This window comes from Dermacentor andersoni, chromosome 6, assembly GCF_023375885.2.
Source record: "Dermacentor andersoni chromosome 6, qqDerAnde1_hic_scaffold, whole genome shotgun sequence".
NCBI classification, from domain to species: Eukaryota; Metazoa; Arthropoda; class Arachnida; order Ixodida; family Ixodidae; genus Dermacentor; species Dermacentor andersoni.
In genome coordinates, this window is record NC_092819.1 from 30389451 (window position 1) to 30412415 (window position 22965).

Sequence of the window (22965 nt, forward strand, 5' to 3'; positions counted from 1 at the left end):
GGGCAAACCCACTGAGTTGGCTCATACCTTAGTCATTTGTTTTTTTTTACGTTGATTAATCAGCCGTGAAATGTGTGTCGTTGTCACTGCTAGACAGCAAGATTGCCTTGTTAGATTTTGGACAAACCCACTAAGTTGTCTCATGCCTTAGTCATTTGTTTTTTACGTTGATTAATCAGCCGTCAGATGCGTGTCGTTGTAGAAACTTGCACATCCTGTGATATTGTCACAGTCGGTAGTGGGGGAAGAAGAGGATGATGATGGTGGCCTTGTAGACGACGAAGAAGAGTTCAGTTTTTATCGCTGCTCTGCGCTTGTTGACTCAGCCATTAAAAGCCATCTGTAAATAGGCGCGCGCTTCTTCCTTCCCGTAACATCATTGGTGGAGGTGCGGGGTAATCACTTGCGCAAGGCGGAGCTCCGCAGCGGACGTAACCTGGCCGTCATGTCATCCAAAGGAGAGAGTTCAACCACGGCCCCGTCATCCTGGCCCAGCCTCGCGACCCTGGCATGCTTTCCGGAATCGACAACGTTGACGTCGATGACTGGTTGCAGAATTACGAATGGGTCAGCGCACACAACAGGTGGGATAACACGCCTATGCTGGCCAATATAATATTCTACCTCAAGAAAACAGCACGGGTCTGGTTCGAAACGCAGGAAGAAGAGCTTACGAGTTGGGACCAGTGCAAACAGAAGCTTAGAGATTTGTTCGCCAAGCCCGTCGGCCGCCAACGTGCTGCGAAGAAGGACCTTGAGACCCGTGTACAGACGTCCACTGAATCTTACGTGGCGTATATCCAGGACGTCCTCGCTCTTTGCCACAAAGTGGATAACAATATGGCAGAGGCAGACAGGGTCAACCACGTTTTAAAAGGCATCGTGGACGACGCGTTTAACCTGCTTGTTTATAAGAACATAACAACGGTCAATGAGATCATTAACGAATGTCGCCGCTTTGAAGACGCGAAGAGTCGTCGCATAGTTCAACAGTTAACGCGTCTACCAAATACCGCAGCTTCATCGACGTGCGAAGACATTTGTCCACCGCGTGAGCCCCCCTCCTGCGAGAACATCGTCCGTATCGTTCGGCGAGAAATCGAAGCAGCGCCTCCTGACGATTTTCGGCCGCTTGTGTCTCTCATTCAGTCGGTAATACGCCAAGAACTTTCCTGTGTGGGTCTTCCGTCCATCTGCTCCGCCAGCCGTCCTGACTTTGCTTCGTCTGCTGCCCCTGCCCCTGTTAACCGGAGCCAATACGGTCCATATCCGAGCTATCGCAACCCAGCCGAATGGCGCACACGTGACGATAGACCCATCTGCTTTTACTGTGGACGTGTGGGCCACATCTATCGCCACTGTCGAAGTTCCTGGCCAGCCCACTCTCGACCAAGCTTTCCCGCCTACAGCCGCTCCCCACTGAATCCTCGCCCACCGTCACTCTCCGCCGAGGTTGAAGATGCACCTGATAACGCTGGAGCCACCGCGACCAGCCGCTCGCCATCACCACATAGTCGCCGCTTCCGTTCGCCCCAGCTGCGTCGCTCTCCATCCCCAGCTTACCGTCGCCACTCTCCGACGGGAAACTAACTGGCGCAGCTCCTGGAGGTGACGTTGCTCTAGAACCCCGGCCTGAAATTATTCTGCTGACCCTGCCTACTAATCGGAACCTTCTGGACGTGGACGTGGATGGTTTTCCCGTTACAGCACTCATCGACACTGGAGCCCAAATTTCCATCATGAGTGCGGTGCTTCGAACGCGCTTCAAGTACTCACTCCTGCTCCGACTCGACTGCTCCAAGTCGCGGACGGTGGAACTCCGGCTGTGCTTGGAATGTGTACTGCTCGTGTCAATGTCGCCGGTCGCCACACGTCCGTGTTGTTTAGTGTGCTACAACGTTGCCCTCACAATGCGATCCTCGGACTCGACTTTTTCCCGCCCATTTTGCTCTGATTGACTGTTCCGCCGGTGTTGTACAACTTGACCTACCTCTACCTGTTCCCGTTGACCTTCTTGCTCAAACTGCAACTCAGCTTTGTTCCGCGGATTTTATACGCCTGCCATCTCTTGCAGCAACCTGCATCCCTGTCTTAGCCTGCCCACCTGTACCTGACGGAGACTCTTACTCCCGCGACTTCAGTCCTGCTTTCTCACAATATCACCTTCCCACACACCATCGTTTCTGTTGCAGACAATCAGACATGTCTCCCCATCCTAAATTTCGGACAGTGCCCACAAGTACTTCCTCGAGGCATGTCTCTTGCCACATTGTCAGCGACGCACGAGTGCCACATTTCCGCTCTCTCTGTTGCGCAGTCTTCGACCACTGCTCATTCTGCGCCTTCTGCATCAGTCCCGACCGACGACTTTACAAAGATGATTGCACCGGACCTCTCAACCCAACAAGCCGCACAGCTCCGTGGCCTCCTCGAGTCCTACTCCGACATTTTCGATCTGAACGATCGCCCTTTGCGTCAAACTACGGTCGTGAAGCATCGGATAAATACCGGCGATGCAGCACCTGTTCTCAGACGCCCATACCGGGTGTCGCCCTCTGAGCGACAAGTTATCCAGAGCGAGGTTGACAAGATGCTTGCAAAAGGGATTATTGAACGCTCTTACAGCCCGTGGGCGTCCCCTGTTGTTCTCTTCAAAAAGAAGGATAACAGCTGGCGATTCTGCGTTGACTATAGTCATCTAAACACGATCACCAAGAAAGATGTATATCCACTTCCCCGCATTGACGGTGCTCTGGATTGTCTCCACGGTGCCACTTATTTTTCATCTATAGACCTTCGCTCTGGATATTGGCAAATTGCCGAGGATGAAATGGACCGTGAAAAGACCGGATTCGTCACACCAGAGGGCCTATATCAGTTCCGAGTAATGCCATTTGGCTTGTGCAATGCCCCGGCGACCTTTGAACGGATGATGGACATGCTCTTGCGTGGTTTGAAATGGTCCATCTGTTTGTGCTACTTGGATGACGTCATTGTATTCTCTTCAACTTTTGCGACTCATCTTGAAAGACTTTCATCTGTTCTTTCTGCTTTTCGCACCGCTGGCTTGCAGCTCAACTCGTCCAAGTGCCAGTTTGGTCACCGCCCAATAACCATGTTCGGACACCTCGTCGATTCGTCAGGCTTTCGTCCCGACCCCGCTAAAGTTCATGCTGTGCAGAATTTGCCCGTACAAACTTGTGCCAAAGATGTTCGCAGCTTTATTGGCCTTTGCTCGTATTTCCGCAGGTTTGTGGAAAATTTCGCCCATGTTGCCCGTCCCCTGACCGACCTCCTGAAGAAGGGCGTTCCTTTCTGTTGGGGCTCTGAAGAAGCGTTGTCAGGATTGGGGGCTCAATCCCATCGGTCGTAATCAGTTGTCAAGATTGGAATCTGCCATGAATTAGAAGGTAGCTGGCCCATGCCGTCGTCCAACTTATCCACGCTGAGGACGTTGATGAAAGGAAGGACTGCTTCTCATCGAGAACGAGGAATATGGGTTTACTTACAGTATCTACATGCAGTTCATCAGTCTAGCATGACTGCGAGAGAAAAGTACATCAGTCTAACATGACTGCTTGAGAAAAAATGCACTGAGCAGCCGCACAACAGCGGTTTATAAACACACGGGGCTCCCCCGATACCCAGGTGACGGAAACGGCCGTCCAGTCATCGTAAACAAGTCGCCTCTCTGCGGGACGGTTCACACACACACTCACATACATACTTCCTTGCGCGAGGTTCACGGTCCGGAGCCGACGTCACACGGACTTCGTAGAACTCGGAGCTGACCTCCGCAGCGCGGCCGGTAGCCCATTGTCTTGCGTCTCAAACGGCGCGGGGGAAGAAGCCTTGGTAGACGTTCCCGTGGGCACTCCCCCGCTCGCGGCAGACGAGGTGGGCGGTGGAGGGCTCAGTAACAATAGTTGGTCCGCCGAACGCATTCAGTCACAACGGCGACGAGGCTAGAGCGTAACGGTGACGTTCCAAGAAAACGTTGCCGCCGCTGTCGCAAATGGTTGGCAAAACTTGCACCTCAGCAGGCCGTTCTTAACAGCGTCTGCTTTCTTGCAGCTCATCACGCTGCCCACCACACTTCCTGTTCCCGCCCATTTTGACGCCTCCGCTCCGACAGAAATCCGCACTTACGCCAGTGGCTACCGCATCGGCGCAGTGTTAGCTCAACGCCAATGTGGGCACGACCGCGTCATCGCCTACGCTAGCCGCCTCCTCTCTCCAGCACATTCCCGTAACCATATGAAGGTTGTTTTTGAGAGTGTATCTGCATATGCTTCTGAATTTAGAATTATTGTGGAGATTGAAATAAATGATGGGGCAGGGAGGTTTGGCTTGCTCATCAAGGCCAGCAAATGTTCTCCCCTAGTGTCCCTTACAATATTGCTGTGGCACGTCACCACGTGCATTCTGTTCTAGAAGGGAATGCCAATCTGTGTAATGTGTCTGTCGAATGCCGACAACAGTATATACGTGACAATGATGTCGTGATCGACAATTGGATGACAATTCTGAGGTCATGACGACTGAGGCATAACGAGCGTGGGATGATAACAACATGCATGGCAACGACTGCGTATCTACGGCACGGCGTGAAGGCGGCAGCATCCGACGGCGTGATATTACGTCTAATTCGAAGTGACAGCGCAATGCTGACGACAGAGTGAAGACTGTGAACGGTGAACAATGATGCACTCGCTTGGCAACTAAAGAAAAAAACCTGAGGACAGCTAGGCACTTCTTATTTGAGTTGTTACTGCGAACGCATTAAACGCCACTCAGAAGTCGTTCGAGTTTTGCACTATGAGTAATGCACCCTAGAGCTACATTATGCCCGAGCCAGAAAGCAGCAGCAGCCTAGGGTGCCAATGCCGCATGCCACCAACGTCCTGCGCGACCAAAGCCCGAGGAAGCAGCAGCGGCCACCAAGGCCGGCAGGCGCGCGTGATGTTGGCTAGGGTGTTGGCTAAGCCCAGTGGGAGAGAGAGAGAAAGAGAGATATATATATTTAAAACCACGCGCCAGCTTGCGAGAGCGAGGATGTCATGGCGTCGCAGTGATGCCCTCTTCCCTAACGCAGCACAACACCTGGCGTGCTAGAGCGACGGCAGGTGTTCCCTTTCACCCGCTCTGCACCGTCGAGGCACGCTCGTAACGTGGCGTCGCAGCCAATGGGAATTTAGGTGCCGTTTCGCTTAGACGATGGACGCTGGCTTTTTTGCTCAATGGGCCATTTCATCCTTTCGCATCAATAATCGCTACAGAATAACAATGACGACGTGGTTACGTTGAGCTTACGTTTGCGCTTCGTCGGCCCGCGGGCTGCCCGACCTGTGTACTTTAAGTGCTGGGGCCGATTCCGTACCGCGCAAGACACTCAACCATGGAGCAACCGCAAAGATCAGGCGATAGGAAAAAAAAACGCTGCACTTTAAAGATGCGCCCCAAGAGTGCCACAGTATCGCAACCAGCCGATCCGCGCACAGCGAAGCGTTTGCCACGTGGCCGTGCTATGTGAGCGTGTGGCTGATGGTAACAATTGGGTAATCGAAAGACTGCTTCCGAATGCATATACTAATCAATTTAGGTGTGCGGCACTTTTTTGCGCTGCTCTGAATAAACGCGTGCGGTACAGCAGTTCCCGTAGATATTTTCTTGACCTGTGCACGTGGCGCGTACTTGCGCAGCAGCGCTCGGCATGTTTTGAGTAAAACAATGTCATTTAAATTCTGCGCGCCACTCGTGGCGGCTGTAGCTGCTTTAGTTATCCAGTACTTTTGTTATAAAATGCAGTAAGTCTAGTTAACAAAATTTATTAGGATCTGAGGTCTTATTTTGTTAAATTGAAACCACTTGAGTAGATCATGCAACATACATAAAATTTGTGGAAGAGCCAAAAATGTCATTTTTGCCTACGTTCACACTTACTGTAGCAGTTGAGCATGTACGGTGCCTTCATGGGAGAAACCATTAAACGTTCTTAAAAGCTATATGTCAGTGATACTAAAATCATCAGAACTCAATTAGACCTACTACACCCACATTTTTCTTTTTAATTATGGTAAATCGGGCAAGATGTTAGTTGATTCTAGGTTTCCAGTGCTCATAAATGTGACAGCTAGAGTATCGAATGGCATGTAGTGTGGCGCAGCGGAAACAAAGACACACGAAGAAACAAAACACAGACATAATTAGGCGCCTAATGTCTGTCTTTCGTTTCTTCTTGTGTCCTTCTTTTCGCTGCGCTACACTACATGCCGCTCCATGATCAACTAACAAGCCCACATCGTCACCCCTGTAGAGAACAGAAAATTTCGTTATACAGTTAAACCTCGATATAACGAAGTTATATCGAGGTTTGTTATATCGTTATATCGAAATATCGTTGTATTGAAATTCGACCTTTTATGCAAATAAGTACAGTCGCCGATCGATCTTTCTTGCAAGGAAGGGGGCCGCGCAATTTACGAATTAGCGGGCTATCAAAAAAAGCAGCAAGTTTGAATGAGAAAACAATTCATTTTGACGAATTTGGGAGTCAGCGATGAATGATACGGTTTCAAACGGTAACGCATCAAACATCTTACAGCCCCAAGCCTTTATTACACGCACACAACGCGGAAATATGAATTACTCACGTTGCATATGGGCATAGAATACGGTCCGCTTCGCAGAGCAACCGGCCCCGAAAGACAGACGCCATGCAAAAGGACGGATGTGACGTCATGGGTTATAGTGGACATGATGTCATGGGTGAATATAGACGTTCAGGGCACCTTTCGTCTGCTGTGCCCCGGTAGCGCCAGTCACGGCCGAGTTTTCATGCGTTTAACGCCTCACGTGAAAACAATGCTCGCCCGCTATTCCCTGTAACTGCCCCAGATCCCTCGTGCGGATGCTTCACGAAGAATGTAACACAGACTTCGCCTTGCAGCCGCGCGATGGCGCACCCTGTCCACGTGTAACCGGATGGTCTTTCACCGGCTATTCATCCTATGAGCTTTGATTTCCCGTTCGACTAGAGTATAATGGCCGATGAAAGGCAATCCGGTTACACGTGGACAGGGTGCGCCACCCCACGGCTGCAAGGCGAAGTCTGTCTTACATTCTTCGTGAAGCGTCCGCACGAGGGATCTGGGGCAGTTACAGGGAATAGCGGGCGAGCGGTGTTTTCACGCAGGCCGTTAAACGCATGAAAACACTAAAGGCTCGCGAAAATATTACATTCGGAAGTGCGCTTAAAGGAGTACGCACAAGGGACATTTGTCACTTTTAATCTCTTTTGTGCGGTAGGTGAAGGCTCCGTGTCTTTAAACAATAGGAAAAAAATGTATTGGAAGCCTCAGGGTGCCCTATACAATGTACTATAGTGCTTTTTTACAGGCAGTCTCGGCATCGTTTCTCAGGAGATATACGAGTCATGACGTCATGACACATACGCCGTCCGGGAAACGAAACCGAAATTGTCCCGTGGAAAGGAAATGATGACAAATTTTTTTGAGTGCTCTAGGTCTTGTTAATGGCTTTTCTGAGGTTTCAAGGAGCAGGACCCTTATTTAACGCAAAAAAAAAAGAACGTTGAAAATGCCGCGTGAGTACTCAACGGAAAGTCACACAACATCGATCATCATTACGGCAGCAGTGTGCACTTGTCTCTCTCCGTTTCCTCTCGTTAACGCTAGCGCGAGTAAGCGTCACTCAAGGAAAAACACTAGCCTCATGTTACTGACCGTAATTTCGGGTGAGTACTCGTCCATTGAAGAATACTCGCCCCGTTGGGCCCATCAAATTTAGGTTAGGTTAGGCCTTGCTTTTTCACATCATCCGCCTAATCTAAGATTGATTATGAAACGAAAACTCGGCGTGTTAGGTGAGTTCGAAGCTCATTTAAAACTTTTGCTTTCAGGTGCGAGGCGTAAGGAGCAGGCTGTGAAGCTACAAGTGCTTTCCTTCACTGTTATTACTGTTTTCTGTACGTCAGCGTACTATCGAAGTGTGTTCTATTATATTTCCCTTTCTCTCTCTTCATATATATTCACCTGTATGTAAGCTTTTCTATAAAGCAGACCCTCGCAAAAAAAATTTCAGATGCTTTAATTACGTTCGAATTGCATTTGCGCTAAACATGAATTAAATTTTTATTAAGATTTCTTTGAGTACTCTTTCTTTAGTTACAACTAATCGCTCACAGAGATTCAATTGAACATCACAATGTGCTTTATTATGGCCTGTCTGCCTCATGTGATATTATTCTTGATCTGATGTTTTCTTTATACCTTAAGCAAACCGTTCATGCATACACCAGAGAGACATCTGTCTTAGACCTTTTCTTTGTTAGTCAAAACTTTTTTGATGGAGTGCTTAGTGTTGAAGCTGGAATCTCGGACCATCGCCTGTTCTTCTGTTGTGTTTTGCCAATTGTTTCCGGGATGCGTCCGGTTAAAATGATCAAGGACTACGCACGTGCAGACGATAACGCAATCATCAACTCTTTACAATCACAGTTAGATAACCCTTGCAGCAATGACCTTCATAGTTTATGGAAGTACTTTAAGAATACAGTACAGTGCACTATTGAACATTTTGTTCCCCTTAGAAAGGTTCGTATTAATCGCCGCAATCCTTGGATAAGTCGCAAAATTATTCAAATGAAACGCAAAGTAAGGCGCTGAAGGAAGAAAAAAACATCTTGTGCGCAACAGTTCCAGGTTCTAAAAGAGGAACTTGCTTATAAGTTAAAATTAGCAAAGTTCCGTTATATTGACACGACGCGCCCCGAATTATCAGAAGTGATCCCCCAAAATTTTGGAATTTTCTAGGCCGCAGGACTGACCACTTGACCAAAATTCGAGTTAATAACAGCGTTGTAACCGACTCCACGATCATAGCGCAAGGTTTTAACTCCTATTTTCAAAGCGTGTTCCTTATGGAACGGGCAAGCACAGCTAGAATTCCAGTTGAAAATCCGGGTGACGTGCCAACTATCTCTGTGAACGGTGTTGTGTCTATGCTGCGTAAACTCGCAGATAAGAAATCCGCGGGTCCCAATAGGCTTCCAAATGCCTTTATGAAGCGTTTTGCAGCACAGGTATCTATTTTCCTAACGAGGATCTTTCAAGTTTCGTTACTTTCGGGAGATGTGCCGGAGTACTAGAGGATGGCCCGCGTTGTGCCAATTCTAAAAAAAAGGGACAAGCTAACCATTTTTAATTATCGACCAATCTCAATCACTTCCTCTTGTTGCAAGCTGCTTGAACACATAGTTTCTGGTTATCTTAACTCCTATCTTCCTGAAAATAACGTTTCATCACCTGTACAACATGGCTTTCGGAAAGAAATGTCCACTCTGACACAGTTAGTTACAACAATTTATTATTTTTCTGTTGTGCTTGATAAATCAGTGCAGATTGATGTACTTATTTTAGATTTCCGCAAGGCATTTGACACAGTTCCCCACAGTAAACTTATTTATAAACTGGAAAGTATTGGCGTCCCGACTTGCCTTGTTAATTGGATTAGTGCTTATTTAAAACACATGACACAGTACGTAGAGGTTAATGGCTGTAAATCTGAAGTGCTTCCAGTTACGTAAGGTGTACCCCAAGGAAGCGTTTTAGGCCCGCTGCTCTTTTTAATTTATATTAATGATTTGCCGGCTGCTATTTGCGAAAATGTCTCTGTCAAGCTTTTTGCAGATGATTGCATTCTTTTAAAGAGCATAAACGAGCGTAATGATCATTACCTCTTACAAAACTCGCTATTAGCCGTTCATCAATGGTGCTTTAAATGGAATATGCAACTTAACCTAGATAAAACTGTCTTCTTGCGAATTTCGCGCAAAAAGCAGGTTTCTTCTTTCTCTTACAGCCTTCTAAATTATTCTATTATGGAGGTCACACATCATAAATACTTAAGGGTTACAATAACAAACGATTTAACCTGGTCTGCGCATATTGCAGACATTTGTTCCTCATCATTTTCCAAGCTGTGCTTTCTGAGGCGGAAGCTTAGAGGCGCTCCAAGTAAGCTTAAACGTCTTGCATACATAACATTTATTAGATCAAAATTAGAGTACGCCTCGGTCTTATGGGACCCGTTCATAAAGGACATTTACCAGCTTGAGATGGTGCAAAGGAAAGCAATTAGGTTTATTTATAACAAGTACAGAAGGCTTGATTCATCTACGACACTAATGAAAACAAATAACATCCAACTACTTCAAGTACGTAGGAAAATGCCCCGTTTGTTGTTCATGCATAACCTTTTAGCACATAAACTAAACATTTCGCATTCCACAGTACTTAAACAGCTGTCGTTTAGGCGAACACACCACACAGGAAGTCATTTACTGGAACCAATTTTTGCAAGAACTGAAACATTCAAACACAATTTCTTCCCCAGGACCGTTTCCAACTGGAACTGTCTTCCGGGGGCCATTTTCCAGTCCCCTAATTTTGTTAAAGCTCTAGAAGAGCATTTGTTTGAGTGAATGAGTGCTGTATATGTGCGTATACGTGTATATATGTATATATATGTATATGTGTATACATATTTTTCTGCTTGTTTGTTAGCGACAATCTCTTAAACTGCCGTTCTTTTTTTTCTTTTCTTTTTATCTCACAGTGTATTTCCATGCCTTGTATAACCCCTCCTGCATGGGCCATAACGTTGGCCTGCAGTATTCTGAAATAATAAATAAATAATAAATATAGACGCAGCACCTGTGTCCTCCCGTCGGATTAAATCAGAATGCATTTCACTGCAGCATATCGTGCCAATAGTGCCACCATCTGCCGTGACAAGTGGAACTAAAGAAAATGTGCTTTCCTTTCTTTCTTTTTAATTCTGTCGTCACCGCAGATCATACGCATGTCTGGTGAGTGGTATATAAAAATATAAATTGGTCCACAGGGTCACCTTCATAAACGTTACATAATAACGCACGAGTTTTTGAACAACCTGTTTAGTTGTTCCAGATGCTTCCTCTGTACTTCTATTAAAGCATCCTTATAATGTGTAGTGTAATGACTGAAATATGCGATTTTGTGAGAACTAGGACGGTTAAAGATTGTTCCATATTAAAGGTAAAAAGACTCTAAATTAGTCGCAAATTATTCGAAAGGTATTCAATATTCAAATCACTACTGGCACTATTCGATTGCTTTTTGATTCGGTCTTAAAAACTGCTGTTCAAACATTCACAATACATAGTCATGCTCCAAGAAGCATTGCCTGGTCCTGTGAGAGGCTGCATTTTTTTCATAAATTAAGAATAATTGTCTAGAGCATAAGATATCTTTCTGTCTACACTTAAGGGGTAGTAAAGCTGCCCACAAATGTTAATTAAAGATAGTAAAGAATAAAGAAACGAACACGATTCTTTTCGCTCGCAGTGTCATTACAAATTTTTCACTTAATTCTCGCTTGAAGATAGCCTCAACGAAAGTTCTCAATAGCAGCTTTCTAAAAATTCTATTACATTCGTAAGCACAGAAGTCAACATCGGATGAAACCCAAAATACGCCGCCCAAGGTTGATGAAGCTGCTGTATTCAGAACTCACTGTTTTCATGTCAGTTTTATACCACGTGAAAGCGTCCACATACATCATTCCAGTGTTGTGTGGCATGATCTCTTGTGTTTTTCCTCGAAGCGTGGTAAAGGTATTTTCCCAAAACACAGCCTCTTCTCACTGGATTTCTTTCTTTTTTCTAGATAATTCCTCCTTATTTCAGTATTATATCTCGTTTTAGCCCACCTACTCGGCAGGGTCAAACATTGCCCTTCATCGTTGCTTGCTTTAAACACTGTATCATATCATAAGTGTCTTTAACAGGAGGTCCCGATACAGTCTTTGACTATAGGACCTCCTTATGTATACTACACACATGTAATTATCTGTACTTTTACTAATAAATAAATTATGAAATTATGAAATCGTAGATGTAGCGAAGCGTACTCAGCAGTAAATATGTTTGCAATAATAATGGGGGATATGCCCATCAGGTCGTTACAAGCAGCATGCAGAGACATATGGTTCAAACATGTTTTTATTTTGTGGCACAGTGAAAAAAACTTGCGTATGTAAAACTTACAAAGAAAGACAGTTGCTTAGATGGCATAATTCCGTGATGACAAAAAGGCACTGCAATAATGGCATAAATCAGGCAATAAGCTCACTTCATCAATCTCAGCACATATGAGACAGCCTTGAATGCCACCGATGAATGACTATACATAAACTTGCCAATATAGAGCTCAATGTGTAGTCACATACTCATAAATGAAAGATCTGTGAATCAAAAGTTTGATTTAGATCGACTGAAGCACTGGAAACTAGATACCATTCTGATAAGTCTGTAAATACAGCGATGAGCAAAACCCAGACAGCGTACGCGAAGTATGACTCCGAGGTTTGCGAGAAGGCATGACATTAGCATGAAAATATGACATTGTTTGAAGCTATTTGCAGTTATTATGCCTAACGATGCTCATCCCATGTCTGATTAAGTAATCACTAAGATCAATTGTAAAAGCGTTATGACTGTTTCACACATACACACATACATACAATAAAGGGTGTCAAACGCAGCAATAACATCTTCGCAGATCACGCACGCAATGCTTTTTTGGTCATTCTGGTGCATAGTACTAGAAATTAATTGTAAGCAGTCGAACGCACTTTAGAGCCTAGTAGCAATGTAATATTGCTTGAATTGCAATGAAATAGTCTTAAGACCACTAAGGTTGTCTCATCCAGCATATGGACATGTCACTGAACCAAGAAAGAAGTGAATGCCTTGAAAAAGCTGACGCGCGCAAGCTTTATTTAGGTTTTGTGTTTTCTGACTTGTAAAACGCAAATGGTGCAAGCGGTGCTGAAATCGTAAAGAACAAATAAATAAATAAAAAAGGTACAAAGGCTGCCCAAAAACATTCGTCACACGCTCCCACATCACCAGACCTGCTGTTATAGGCAGCTTTTATACCAGAAGTGAGCCAAAGTTTTGAAGCGTGCTACGCACTCTCGTCTTGAGCTTTCGAGAACTTTCGCGCGTCTGTGGTGCTACACCACGACTTCGATGCTCAGTAACATTTTAAGCACTCAAGTAAGTTCTGGTGAAAGCACTACGTAAATCCCCTAAAACCATTGATGACGAGTGGCAGTGAGCAACCGTGTTCATTATGGTTGATTACATTTACCTTCGAGCAAATAGTACATATTTACCAACTCTAAACGTTACCCTCTATCACTTGTCTGACAACACCTGAGAGACACAAGTGGAAGGCTTCTTGTATCAATAATTTTTTCGAGCGGAATCTCAGCTGGTTCTCACATGTACACGCCCGTGTACTTTTCTGCGGCACTAACCGGTAAATATGCCTTGTCCCAAAATTTTCGCGTACGTATAGCTGCGTATCACATATGTCCTTGCAACTACAAAACACGCCTCCATCCCCATGCGACAAAGACGCATTCACGTAGATAGGACGTCACGATGCGTTTATTGTCTACGCGAACAGTCTAACAGGTCTTAGCAAACAAGAGATTGTTTTTTTCATTTGTGCTGCCTTTGCAAGTGATGACATGCCTGAAAGCTACAATTAATGCCGTTTAAATGCACACTAAACGCGTGTCGATGACATTTTGCACTGACGGTGAAGTAGGTTCAATTCTTTACATTAAGCGAACACGTGTCTCCTTGCGGACGTTGTTGCATTGTCCCAAGACGTTGCGTTGGCCCTTAAGCGGCTAAAAAAGTAACACGCCTGTCTCAGAACTGCGTTGGCAGCTGTGCACTTGTATGCAAGGACGGGAGCAGTACCGCGAACAATGGGGCGCACGAATTGAGTGGACTCCAACTGCCGAGTAGTGGCGAGTAACCATTAGCCCTTCTTCACACTTTGGTCCACAGCGTCCAGAACCGGAACGTCTACATCGTCGTCTAGTGCTGGCGACGGTGACGTCTTCTCAGGCGATGGAAACCACCTGAGAAGAACTGAGAGTGGGGCACCCTATTTTCTACGTGCATCTTGACGCTCGCGGGGTCCTGTTTGTCGGTGCCCTGCTCGTTTGGGTGTATGGTCACCCGGAAGCATTTTTACAATTGCTGGTAGGTACAGCGGGGCGTGGCGCTTTTGACGGCGCTCGACGTTTCTGCGCAGGCGCGAGAGAGAAAATCTGGGGGCTTTTGCTCCTTGAATATTTGATTCTGCCTAGGCACTACGGAGGAGGTTTCTTAGCGCGACTTGTATTCGTTTGTCCCCAGACATGACGGCATTGAGGAGTGCGGTCGAGTTTATGCGCTCCGCCACTGGCTGCCCGCGCGGTGAGGCAGAGGGAGCGGACGCCCCATTTGGTGATCGCTGTGTGTGAAGGTGCAGTGTTCTGACTGGTGTTGTGTAAGTCGCGGGTCGCTATTTTCATAGCGACGACAGATCGCATTATTTACAAGCACAGCTCCAGGAGGCCACATGTGATCGGCAAACGGAGGCCTCAGGAGACCACCTGAGGTAGGATCTCCGGGGCACCCAAGCGGTAGCGGGGGGATCAAAACTGGAAACAGGGCGGGCCGTGGGTTGGGGCCGCAGAGGCTTGCGCGTGCCAGGGGAGTATAAGATCGGCTGTCCGCTGTCGCGGACAGCCGATCTTATACTCCCCTGGGACGCGCAGGCCTCTGCGAGCCCCAAATCACGGACTAGTCCGGGTTCTAGCTTTGATGTCCCCGTTGCCGCTTTGGTGTCCTGGAGGCGCCGCCAATAATGCGAAATAATGACACCTTGTTTACATCAGTAAGAACATGATAGAATAAATATAATTGCGTCTAGCCGCCAACTTCCGATGCTAAGTTCAGCACTACCGCGCCCCGCGACTTCTGCCGGCACGCCTAGGGACAAGCGCAAACAACGCGCGCCAAGGAACTCCTCCGTAGTACCTGGGCAGAGTCGTATTTTGAAGGAGCAAAAGTCCCCACATTTCCTCTCTCGCACCCGCTCTTACTCGTGTGCGTGTGCGTGTGTGTGTGCGTGTGTGTGTGCGTGTGTGTGTGTGTGTGTGTGTGTGTGAAATTAGAAAGTATATTTTCACACTACACACAGAAACAATAATCTGCGTTGCACGTGGTAGAAGATGACAACAGATGTATTTCACACACTTAGCAATGGCGGTCAAAGAGAGATTGTAGCACGTTGTTTGAAGAAACAAAAATTCTATGCCGTCACAATATTATGAATGACTCCTGTGGTGGCGAAAATTTTCTTTCTGTAGACTGTTACTAATGCATTTTGCCTTTCCCGCTAACAGGCAAACCTATATGAATAGACTGGCACTGTAATTTACAGCTGCAAGAGTTGACAAAAGCATATCTTTCGATTTCTCTCCGACAAACAGGTGTAGTTCCGTGGCATCGCACAACGGAAGGGTGGCTTCTCGTGGCCATTGCCGGAAAATTGTCGCGGTACCAGCCTGCGTGCCCAGCGCACCTGCTTGGCGGATCTGCGCCAAGGCGACAGCCAGGAAGGCCACCAGGGAACTGGCTGCGATATATAGCTGCAACAGCGTGACTATCGCTCAGTTCGGCAGCGGTGTTTCGAAAGACGCGCACGTTTACGAATTTCGCTTTGCTTTACAGGTGAGACATTTGTTTCACAAAAGCCTTTTAGTGTTATTTGTTTTCTGCACTCCTGCCGAACTTAGCGCAAAGTGTTTGTGAAAGTGTTTGTGATGGCAAAGAGAGTTACAAAAGACGCCGATGGCGATCTTGAAAAAGATGCATTGGTTAGAAAAGACGTCCGCGAAATAGTGAGAGCATTTGACAATTTCAAGCGAGACGACAGATCAAATTAAATATGAGGGAACTGAAGGACAGCGTATCCTTCTGTACGGACATTTGCAGTGACGTAAAGGGCATAGCAGATGACATAATACAGGTCAAGCAGGAAATGCATGGCATTGTAACCCAGAATAGCGCACTGAAAGCGGGAAATGAAAAGGGTCGTTCAGAAGTGTGAAGAATTGGAGCAATACCAGCGCCTCAATGATGTAGAAATAAAAGGAGCACTGGCGAGAGATGATCCGGTGTACACAATACGAAAAATTGGGGAAAACAAGCGTGCGATTGTCGAAGAAGCCGATCTTGACACGTGTCACTGGGTGCGTGGCTCGCAGCAGGCTGTACGCAACATCATTGCTGCTCGTTTTGTGCGACGGAGCAAACGCAATGCGTTCTTGTCAAACTGCAGAAAACAAAGGATAGACAGGTCATTGCTTGGAAGTAAGGCGAAGGCGCCCGTTTACGTAAACGAGAACCTCACGTAAGCTAATAAGGCGCTGCATGCTTTCAGCCGCAAACCAAGAAAGAAAGCAGCAAACTGGAAATTTGTCTGGACAAATGGCGGGAAAATTTTGGCAAGAAAGGATGAAGGCTCGCCTGTAATCCGGATCGCCAAACAAGCAGATCTGATTAAGATATGTGTTGATACGGCTGCGCATGCATAGTGGCATACTTTCGAGCGTAACATCTTCTGAACATCTTTGGCGCTCATTTTGTCATGGCCGAGCTAGAACATGAGATAAATTATTACACGATTGGTGCTTTTAATTATAGATTTTCTCTCTCCGCAAAGTGTTTTTGCTTTCTGCATAGCAATAGCAGAAACATCAGCAACAATCTGACGACATTACTCACTTTCTTGGCTCTTGGATCGTATCATTTGACGCGATAATGTTCTCAGACACTTGGATTCACGGAAATGAAGTACCGTGTCTACCTGGGCACCATTCTGAGCATTTGTGCCCTAGCGTAAGGAAGGGAGGGGGCCTTGCTATATATTTTTAGAACACATTTACATGTGAGAAGCTGCTTTATCTATGCGTCATGAATCACGATGTCGAATTTTTAGCTTTACGGTTTGGCAAGATACTAACAGTAGTTGTCTATAGGCCACAACCAGGACAAAATTAAATTTTCTTCGTTTCTTTGAGACGCTGTTATGTGACAATGCTTTCAATAGAGGCACATTTGTCATTATGGGTGACATAAATATTGGCCTGAAATCCTAAGACCCGCATTCTAGAGAATTTACGACCCTGTTGTCAACGTACGCCTGTCAAAATTACATAGCTATACCCACTAGAATCACAATACACAGTGCTACGTTATTGGATGTCTGCATAACAAACCTCAGTGCAGATTATATAAAACCGGGTGTTTTTTCTTCCGATATTAGTTACCACCTGCCAGTTTCTCTACTGACTACTCGATATGAAAATTAAGCTGATGAGCAGGTAACTTTTCTACGAAACTTAAATGATAGCTCACTCGAGATATTCGTTAACTTAGTTCAAGGGCATGACTGGAGCGTTATATTAGAGCAGAGCGATATAAACATTGCATATGATATGTTTTTTCGCATGATCTATTGCTGTTTTGACAAAGCATTTCCACTGAAGAAAATCGTAGTGCGTAGAAATAAAAAATACAGAAAGCCTTGGATAAACAAAAGTCTATATGAATGTATAAATGTTAAGAATAAAGTATACCATGAATTCCTCAGTTGCCGGGGTCCTGAAGTATATTGTAGATACAAAACAATTCCGAAATTCTCTGAACAATGAGTTAAGAAAAGCTAAAATAATTACTACACAGCAAAATTTGAGGACATTTACGACAACCCTAAGAAGCTGAGACAAATAGTAAATGCACTAACAAATAGAAAGAAACAGTTTGGTGATATAAAAGAAATGACTATAAATGGTAGGACTATTTGTGGTGAGGATCTGGCTAACTCAATTAATGCCCATTTCATAAATGCAGGATGTCATGAAGAGCCTAATGCTACTGATTGTGAGACTAATATTACAGCTATACCCATGTTATAACAAACAATATTCATGCGACCATCTCCTACCGAAGTGAAAGCGTCCATAAGGCTGCTGAAAAGTAATGTCGCCCCTGGACTTGAGGAAATTGGCTCTAAATAATTAAAACAAATATCTCACCTTGTTTCGGGAACAATTGTTCACATTATTAATACCATGCTGACAACTGGTGTTTTCCCACAGAAACTTAAGATAGCACGAGTAACAGGTATATTTAAAGGAGGCGATAGAAATAATTTACCAAATTACCGCCGGTATCGGTGCTCCCGATTTTGTCGAAAATCTTTGAAAGTGTGATTAACCAAAGGCTGATTTCTTTTTTTTTTTTTTTGACAAGTACGAAATCTTGTCCCGTAGCCAATACGGATTTCAAAAAGCACATCAACTGAAGAAGCGTTGTGCTGTATTAAAGATAGCATACTTACAAACATTGACAGTAAGAAGTGAACACTTGGTTTTTTTTCTAGACTTAAAGAAAGCATTTGACTCAATAAAGCATGATATCCTACTGCGAAAACTGTCTAGATACGGTGCGCGGGGAGTCGCACTAGAGCTCCTTAAAAACTGCTTGAGTGACCGCCATCAAATCGTGCAAATAAAAGACCCTACATCATCAACGCTACAGTTAACACAAGGAGTTCCAAAGGGGTCAATATTAGGACCGCTTTTATTTCTTGTTTACATTAATGACATTGTAATTATACCCAACTCTCCTGAACTTATTATGTATGCCGATGATACTAACATCTATTTTAAGTCCACAGATGTAACAGATTTAGAAAGAAGGGCCAAAAACACCTACCCTGCGTCCCTCTCGGCCTGGCTCCGGGAAAATAGGCTGCACCTTAACATAGCGAAATCAAAGTACGCAATATTTCGTGCACATAACAAGCCACTAAGGAGGGAAATAGTTTTAACTTTTGAAGGGCAACAGGTAACCAGGGTTAAGGAGCAAAAGTTTCTTGGTGTTTGATTCCAAGAGCACCTTTGATGGAATGCACACATTAATAATTTAGCTACGGAATTCTCCCGATCTGTTGGATGCTTGTATAAAATTGCGCACTTAATGCCTATCTGGCTGAAACAAAACATATATACTTCACTGTTCTACTCCAGATTATCGTCTGGAGTAGAACAGTAGGACAAAAACTAACTACAGCAGGCTCATTATTCTACAGAAGAAGATATTGCGCATTTATGAAAAATATAAGGGACCATGTTATGAATTAAGCACATTACCATTTTTTTAAATACCTAATGCTTAAAGCTAACGACGTTTATGATATTAAACTACTACGGTACATATACCAATGCACTAAATATACGCGAAAACATTAATGAACTTCCTTACGATATGATGCCTATTACTACCACCAACGACCTGATCATGCGGATACAAATGGCGCTGATGACACAGACGCCACCGACTTTCGTCTTACGTTTATTTCCAGAGCCATTAGTGGTAATATTCGCTTGCGCGTGAAGGAGCCTGCAATCGACTAATGACGTCCGCGAACTGCAATAAACGAAGCTAATGCAATAAACATATTAATTTCATCATCTTTTTTTATCTTTCTAAAGTGATGGCATGTACCCATGGTTGGACGGTGACAAATAAACCCGTACAATTTCTAACAAGGAGCATGTGTTTAGGGCACACTAAAGAAAGCACACGAATGTTCTGCGGTCCTTTGTAACCTTTCTTGCGGTACTTCTACTGCACTTGTTTCTTCAATACATGCATTCGTTGCCTACAAGCGTGCGTTTTAAATCTGCTGGCACGAAGCCATCTGGTTCCTGACGAGATTCTTGATTCGTATTACCTAACCACTTAAAGAAAACTTCGTATCTGACCACGGCTCTGATGTATGATGGTTTCGGATGATATTGGTTCTGCTTTTTGCCATCAAAATACTACACATACCCAGGAAGGAAACTGACTGAAGATAATGAACGCGAAAGGACGAGCGAGAAAAATAAAATAAGAAGTACATAAGTTCATAGAATAATTCCTAATTCTCTTCCCAGTACAGAAAAGAACATTGTAAGCAGGTTCAGAAAGAACTAGCGCACTACAAACAGTATCTCTATCATCGCAATGGCAAGAACTCGTCACAGTATATTTATATAGCGGGAATGGTTTGCGTACCATGCTGAATTAAACGATGGCAAATATCAACGTGTTTGAGGTCAATGAAAGTAAAGCTCTATGGATGTTCATTATTAGGCAGCATTCTGGGGAGCTAGAAGGAAGGGTGTTGCAAAAAGGAAAAAAAAATACGACTAGTAAATGATGAGCCAGGAGAAAGATAAAATTGTGTACGCTCGAGAAGGTCGAGGAAGCCGAGCGCTCGTAGCAGAGGAAGACGACGAGGCGCGAGACGGCGGCGGGCGCCTGCACGCGGGGGGCGCTCGAACACCGGAAGCGGCCAGTCGGTTCCCGGGACATCGCCGCAGCTCTTGCTTCGTTTGTCGGGCTCCCATCCTAGGCCGACCCCCCCCCCCCCCCCCCCTCCCGGAAACCAGCCGCCACCATGCCCGAGGAGGACGACAGCGGCGGAAAGAAGGGCGGCAAGGACGACGCAAAGAAGGACAACGACAAGGACGGCAATAAGGACACAGGGAAGGATGACAAGAAGGACAAAGGCAAGGACGACAAGAAGGGCAAGGATGACAAGAAGGACAAGGGCAAGCAGTCCAAGAGCCCCAAGGGCGGCAAGGGTTCGGGCAAGGGCTCGGGCAAATGCTCCGCTAAGGGAGCCTTGCCCAAGGCGCCTCGGCGCACCCGCCCATGCAAGACAAGTCCGAAAAATCCGAAAAATCCGAGAAGTCCAAGAAGAGCGAGGCCTCCGAAAAGGCCGACGTCTCCGAGGCTTCCGCCAAGTCCAAAAAGAGCGTCGAGAAGCGCTTCAAGGCCAAGAAGTCGTCGGGCCCCTACAAGGCTCCAGCGCCGTCGGAGACGATGCGCAGGGCCTGGCCGATGGGGGTCCTGTGTACGCCGAGCGATACTTCAACGACGAGTACGAGGACGACGACGAGACACGAAACTACGTCGAGGTGCAGGTGTACGAGCGTCGCCCTTCCGGCATGAACGTTGGAGAATGAAACCCAGGCAGGGGAGTGCAACACCAGAGGAGACACACGTACTACACGAATGCGCCGCCGACCCGCCACCAATCGCGCCCGCACAACGACGGCAGGGCACCGCCGATGCTGCAGCGAATCGAGCGACGCATCAGCTCGACGAGTCAGCGTCAGCTCATCTTCGACGGCCAAAAGATGTCCGAGACGCAGGAACGCTCGTACTGCGAATACGAGGAACGCAGCCCACCTCGTACTCACCAAAGAAGCTAGCTCTATTGAACGGTTTAAGTTTAAATTGAAATCGACTAGTTTCATTTATAGTTCTTTCTCGTTTTTAGCCTCTTATTTCCTGTTAAGGTCTTATGTTATTCTCAACTGTATTTTCACACTTGCCAAGATTTTATCGCTAATGTGCTGTTTTTATTTTCCTTTTTCATTCGGAAAGGAGGTCCCGCCTATGGTTCTTGAACCCCAGGACCTCCTACTATTTTTGTAAACATTGTAATATTTCACGCAATCTTCTCAAATAAATCTGAATCTGAATCCTGAGTTCGTAAACATTCTATGATCACACACACACAAAAAAAAAGACGGATTCACAGCTCATGTACATGACTCTTAACGCATTGCCGCTGGTGCCTTTTTGAGTACTTTGTTGCTGCGCCTTATTTTTCCTAAATACTTAAAAACCTCGACACAGCCCTGATGTATATCGCTCCAGACATGTGTTTTTTGTCAATCCGGCAGTCTTTCGCGCTCTGCGCTCACAGAACTAAACTAAAACAGTACCTCAAGAGGAGGAGGCTTGTAGGGTCTGAGTGGGTCGTCGCGACGGGGAGCTCCAAATCCCGGCTGCCGGAAGGGTCTCCGTGGTACGTTGCCCTGGTTGCCCCGGTTGCCCGCAAGACGGTTGCTCGGACCCACAGGCTGGAACGGCCTGCTGTCCGGACGGAAATCGATTGAGTGAATTTTTCCGTTGTCTGCCTCGATGGCATATGCGCCATCTTCCTGGCCAGCGCCACCACGAGTCGAAGTACCGACTAGAGTCACCGGTCGTTGGTCTTCGTTCCTGAAGACGAACGGCCTCCGATGGTCGTTTGGTGCGAAGCCATCCTCGTTGCTTGAATCCTGATAGAAAGAAAAGGAAATTAAATTGTTGTAAACTGCCTCGTGTTATCCGAGAGGCAGCACCGTAAGGGCCGTCTAAAACACGCCTTGATTATTTACAAGACGCCCATCTCCCCGCGCAATGTGTTCTGTTGCAGCCTCACAGAGTAAAATACATGGTGCCAGATGTGGAACCCTATAATACACGATTGCGACAAGGTGCGCTTCTCAAATACAGAAAAGTGGGGTCTATAGCAAGACGGCTTTTTGCGGTGGTGGAGAGACACGAAATGAACTGACAGAACTGTGTAAGTTGATTCCCAATTGGCAAACATGAAAAAGGAGGCAGATACATTGGCTGCGAAAGACTGCCGGATTGACAAAAAACACATGTCTGGAGCAATATACATCAAGGCTGTGTTCATGATGGAAAAAGTAGGGGCCTGGGAATATTCGAAATCTTCGAATGACAGATCGAACCGAATCGAATAGTCTTTAATCGATGAGGTCCTCGAATCGAATGGTCATTACTTGAAAATACGAATATTTTTCATACACTTTACGCTGTCGACTGTACACGATCAAACATGAAATTGAAGCAAATATCCGACGAATTTCGTCGAGGACTGTAGCAGCAGAACTTACGGAACACAGACACATTAAAGGAACGAATAAACATAGACACAGCTGCGTCTACGTGTATTCGCTCCTTTCTGTGTCTGTGTTCCACAAGTAGAGTTATCAATTAACTTGTGGCAGTTATTGCTCACACGGCCTTTGAATGCTGTTGAATCAGAGCGCAGGCCTACAGAAAAATTATGATGAATTGTAATGGCAAGCGGCTCGCCTGCAAATGGATAAGATGGGCCCGTCAGATTT